The sequence below is a fragment of the Grampus griseus genome (assembly GCF_964374135.1).
Source record: "Grampus griseus genome assembly, chromosome: 6".
Taxonomy (NCBI): Eukaryota; Metazoa; Chordata; class Mammalia; order Artiodactyla; family Delphinidae; genus Grampus; species Grampus griseus.
The window spans coordinates 99,448,354-99,454,016 of NC_139000.1; positions in this window are offsets into that span (position 1 = coordinate 99,448,354).

Genomic DNA, 5,663 nt, shown 5'->3' on the forward strand with positions numbered 1-5,663 from the left:
CCCAGGAGACGGACAGGTCGTTGGTGGAATCTCTCTGGCCAGCTCTCCCTGGCATTCTAGAGGTCATTGCCATTCCTTCGGTAATGACAGACAACTCTGAGGTGAGGTGGGTTTGGCCTAGAAGCTCGGGGAAGGAACTTGACAGCCACGATGACTTTGAGGGGGGTGGTCCCAGTTAAGAGCATTGTTTGGGGACTGCTGGAGGCTTTGGGCTCGCTGACCTTCTGGACCCACAAAAGATTGGGGCCTGTGGCGATATATCTTCTTCATTTTTTACAACAATCCTGTGAGGAAGCTTTTAGGGCTGCCCCCCAATCGTTTTTTTTTTAATTTAAAAAAATTTTTTAAAATTTATTTATTTATTTTTGGCTGTGTTGGGTCTTTGTTGCTGCACACGGGCTTTCTCTTGCTGCGGTGAGCAGGGGCTACTCTTGGTTGCGGTGCGCGGGCTTCTCACTGCGGTGGCTTCTCTTTTTGCGGAGCACAGGCTCTTGGTGTGCGGACTTCAGTAGATGTGGCACGAGGGCTCAGTAGTTGTGGCTCGCGGGCTCTAGAGCGCAGGCTCAGTAGTTGTGGCGCACGGGCTTAGTTGCTCCGCGGCATGTGGGATCTTTCCGGACCAGGGCTTGAACCCGTGTCCCCCGCATTGGGAGGCGGACTTTTAACCACTGCGCCACTAGGGAAGCCATGTTTGTTTGTTTTAAATGAAAGATCTAAGGTGTTGGAAAGAGTCTGAGTAGTTAGTTGGAGGACCCTTGGCCAGGAAGTGGCTGAGCTGAGATTTGAACTCACGGCCTTGTGACTCCAAAGCTGCCGCTCTTAATTTCAGCCTTTGTCCCCATTCTGGCTGTTAGGGAAAAGAAAGGAGACGGCAGGTGTGGGTAAGAGGAAGGAGAGGTATAAAAACTGTGCAGAAGGCAATGAATAGAAGAAAGACTAGCTGGACCTGCTTCCCAGCACCCCTGGGACCCAGCATGCAAGGTAGGGGAGGAGCCCCTGCCCAGGGGAGGGGAGGGGGTACAGCTCACAGGGACGTCAGGGAGGAGCAGCATTTCTGCCAGGGCTCCTGGTAGGTGGAGTAGCATCTGTGCCACTCTGAGCGAAGGTCCCACTGCCCTAGGTTGTCACAGAGGTCACAGGCTCCTCGCCAAGCCAGTCACACACTTCCATTTGAAACATCTGCTTGTGCCTACATTCCAACGAACTCATTAGAATCATGTTGAATCCGGGTGTTTTGGATTACTCTTCAAGCAATTTCAGGGAGAACCTGGTGACCAAAGGGAGAAAGTCTTGTTACAAAGTAACGTTTGTTGGCCGGTGAGGTGGAGACCCCTCCTCAGACGCAAGTCCAAGGCAGTGAGTAACTGCCATGGGGGTCCAGAGGTTGAGAGCTCAGGGCTGGGCTGGGCTGGGGCAGGGAGAGAAGGCAGGTCTTAGATAGAAGGCAAGACTTGGAAAAAGTGTGCTGTACGGGTAAATGGGAAGAACAGGCCCTGGCCTGGGAATCAGGACTTCTGGGTTCCACCATTAATTATCTGTGTAACTTTGGGCCACCCTCTGGTTCCTGGGCTTCTGGTGGGGCTGGAGTGGATAACCTACCACTAAATTCCTCCCAGCTCCTTTGATCCATGAATTTTGGATTCTATTGCGGAAAAGGTTGGGAGGAGACGTGTTAGTGTTCCCAGTCAAGTTTGGGCTCCTGGGACCCTTGAGGAGGAGAAGGGATGGGTCAGGGCATGAGGGCTTGTAATGGGAACTTTGCTGTCTTAGTTCAGCGGTGCCTGGAGGGTAAGTGGAGTCATGTGCTCAGGGGGCCTGTCATGGCCCCTGGGGCCCACTGTGGGACAGCCCCTTCTCAGCTGGGAGGGATGGTGTCTCTGCAGAAAAGACTCTTGGGGGAAGAGGCTTTTTGGAAAGAGGAACTTTGTCATCTGAAATGAACCAGAAAAGGTGTGAGTGTGGGGGGCCATTGGGGAGGCAGTCAGGGGGAGCAAAGAGGGAGTGAGAGAGAGAAAAGGAGGGAGAGAGAGGTGAGAGCAGAGAGGAGAGAGGATTTCCCCCCACTGCTCCCCACGCAGCCAGCCTCCTGCTGGCTACAGGCTTCACCCATGGGACAGCTCGAGGATCCAAGAGGCTGGCAGGTTCCTCTCCTCCCTGCCCTGGAAGGAAAACCTTTGGGGAGTCAGAGAGAGCTGTGGTCTCTCTAGATCTTGTGTCTCTTAACTCCCAGTCTCAGGGCCCTCCTCAGCCTGAAACAAGTGGGTCCTTCGCCTCGTCCACCAAGGTGAGCAGTTGGGGGCCGACCTCTGGCTTCTTCTTTGCTGTGCTATGCAGTCCAAAAACCTGGGATGTGGGGAAAAGCAGTTAATGACTCTTTGGGGCCCCTAATTCGAGGTCCTCAGTGCTGTCAGCATCCTCTTTCACCAGATGGCCTAGGCAGGGCTTCCTGACTTCTGTTGTGCCATAGCTCTGCTAGAAAATGACACTCTTTACAGCCACTGGAGTGAAGAACTAACAAACACTGCCCTCGGCCCATCCCATCACTCTGAGGGCTGAACAATACAGGCCAGCTGGAACCCAATGGAAGTCTGCCCATCAGCCTGACTGATGGCATGAGCTTTTCTGCCAGGGCTCAGGGCAGATGGGCAAAGGAGAAGGGACATGATAGATTTCTCTCTCTCCCCCCTTCTTTCTCTTTTTGCAGAATTATTTGGGCTATTCAGAATTATTTGGCCCCAAATCGTCAAGAAAGTTACTGGATGACAAGAGATGGTATCCGAGCTCCCTGGGGACAGGGACTGAGCCTCATTCCTCAGTCTTCCCAGCACTCCCACTGCCTGTCCCCAGCAGGTGCTCCATAAGAGGTTGTTGATTCAAGGGTCCACATGGGTGATTCTGAAACATGGCTGATTTGAGGAGCGCAGGATAGACGGCGACCTTCCCACTTTGTCCTTGCATTTCTACCACCCAGCGCCCACTATACAGGATGGGGGGGCCCCTTGTCCACCAAAATTCATTCCCCACTGGGGTGGAGGGGGAGGCTCCTGGGTCTGGGACTTAGCTCTCTCGTTTCAATGAGACAAACATCCAGGGCGCACTTCCTGTGGAGGGAATCAGACTTGAGGCTGGGATCCTGCGGTCTGTCAGGGGGCAGGTGATTTAAAGGGAAGTGAGGAATGAGGCTGAGGTAGAAGCCATCACACACAAGACATGATCGGTTCTGAAAGGAAGTGCAGGCAGGAAGTTCAGAGGGGGAAGGACTTGCAAGAGGACATGTTCAGGGACAGGCGAAAGCCTGATTGGGAGGGGTGGTGTTGATCGAGGCCTTGAGGATGGGCTAAGACCCATAAGTGAGGAGGGGAGGTATGAAGAGGAGAGTGAAGGGGGAGACAAGGGCAGGAGGTATTCAGTGTAAGGAGCTGTGCTTTCCCCCCTCATTTTCACGTTAAATTTATTTATTTATTTATTTTCATCTCTGAAACTACCTAGAGCCCATTAGCACTGTCCTTCCAGGACTTCTCTGGCCTGATTATGGCTTGCTTGTGGGTGAGTGAGGAATCCTAGAGGGAGAGAAGGGAGATAGCACTGAGGCTGGATCTGCAAGATGACAGCAGACATTTGGGCATCTACTAGAATGTAGGCTCCAGGAAGGCAATGGCCTGGGTCTGGACCTGCACTGCTGTATCCGCAGCTAGAACCTGGCTTGTGGAGGGGATAGTGGGTGCTCCATCAGTATTTGTGGGAGAATGAATGTGCCAGACGCTCTACCAGGTCCGGTTCGGGACACAGGAGCAGGAAAGGGGCTAACTCCAGGTGTGAGCTCCAGGAGAAAGCAGGACTCGGGGAGTCCAAGGCAACATGGACCCCAAATTGGGGGTGGGGTAGGACTCATCAGGCATAAACTTAAGTGGTAATAGCCCTGTTCATTGAGTGGCAATGATCCTTGGCGTTTTTCATCTTCAAAGTCAGGAACAAGCTGTAATTAATACTCCCGCCACCCGGGGGCAGGGTGGAGGTGGTGTGGAGAATCTTGAGCTGTTGGTGCTCAGTTGGGGAAACTGAGGCACTGGCGGAGGAAGGGCCGTTAGGAGAGTGGATGCAAAGGCCAGCAGAGCCCGGCGTCTGCAGGGGTGCCGTGAGCACTCCAGAGCGCAGCCCCCTCCCAAAGCCAGGCAGCTGGAGAGCCGAGGTCGTGAGTGGGGAGGGGCGCCGGAGACCCGCACCGGAGCAGAGAAAGGAGTCTCAGCCGCGGGCCTGGCGACCGTGGCAGTGGGCGATCGGTTTTGCCCGTGGCTTGGCCGACAGAGAGCCTGCCGGGGCCTCGGCTCCCCGCCCTCCGGGGGCGGCGCTGGAGGGGCGCGCGGAGCAGGGGAGGGGACTCGCTAGTCCTTCGTGTCCAGTGGCCAGGCCGCGCGCGGCATACTCAGCCTGAGTCACCGTCGCCTCCGAAATGCCTCCCGGTTTCCTCATCGCCCTGAGGGAGTTTTTCATTAAGGTGATTACCCTGCCGTCATTTAAGAGTCCGTAAATATCACCCAGGGACCGAGGGCGTGCAGCCGCCTCTAACTGCAGCCGGGGTCCGCAGGCCCCAGGCCGCGGGCGGCGCCGCTCCGCCTCCCCGGCCACCAGTTCGAACCATCTGCGCGGCCCCAACACCATCCTGCATCTAGCGTGACTTTTCTCTGGACCACGATGTCCCTGAGGGCATTCTTCCTTCAGTTCAGTCACCACCCAACCAGAAAAGGCTTTCCTCTCATACCCCTGGTCCAGGTGATGTACCAAACACCACTCCTAGTTTGCCGTGGTCCTACCTACCTTTTTACATTTATCTGTGTAATCCTTTGATGGATGCCTGCCTCCCATCCTCCTGCCCCAAGTTCTAGAAGGGCAGGAGCCACTTCTGATTTTGCATCGTATTCCCACGATACGGCCTCCTCTCAACCCACCCCATCCCCACCTAGCGCGAATGTCTGGGGTATCGCAGGACTCAGATTTTTGAATTAACAAGTCCTCATGAGGCAAGAGAACTGTTTGCTGACTGCCCCTGCACCTGATCGTCTTTAACATTTGACAGTTATCACTTGTGCACCTACCGTGTGTCTGGCACTGGAAATACAGCTGTGACAAAAAGAGCCTGTGGGGAGACTCAAGACCTAATGAGGGTTCGGGGTGAGGGTGGGCAATAAGAAGATACCTACGAGGTGGTGGTAAGTGATATGAGAAAAAAGAAATGAGGATAAGGGGAGAGAGAGTGATGGGATGTGCACGTTGAGATCCTGTTGTATGTAGTCATTCTTCCCCGATCCTTGCGTTTGGAGCTAGCGTTAGTGCCACTGACTAAAGTACTGAATCAGAAGATGTGGGTCTGTGCTGTTAGTCCAGCTAATTTATTGGATGCTCTTTGAAAATTTTTATGTAAATAAGATCTTTGTCAAAAAAATTACATCACAGTTCACTGAGGAAAGTCGGGTCTCTGAAGGCAAAGTCACCTGTGACTTGGCCCCTTGCCCCTGGAACAGCCCCTCTTCCCTAGACAGGCTTTCCTGCCTGCCACCAGGTGGCCTGAGAGAAAACTCTGACAGTGCCTGAGGACTCTTCAGAGGCCTCTGGGGAGGAGGTGTTAGTGGGCCAAGGGTGACTGTGGCTGTGGCTACCCCAGCCCC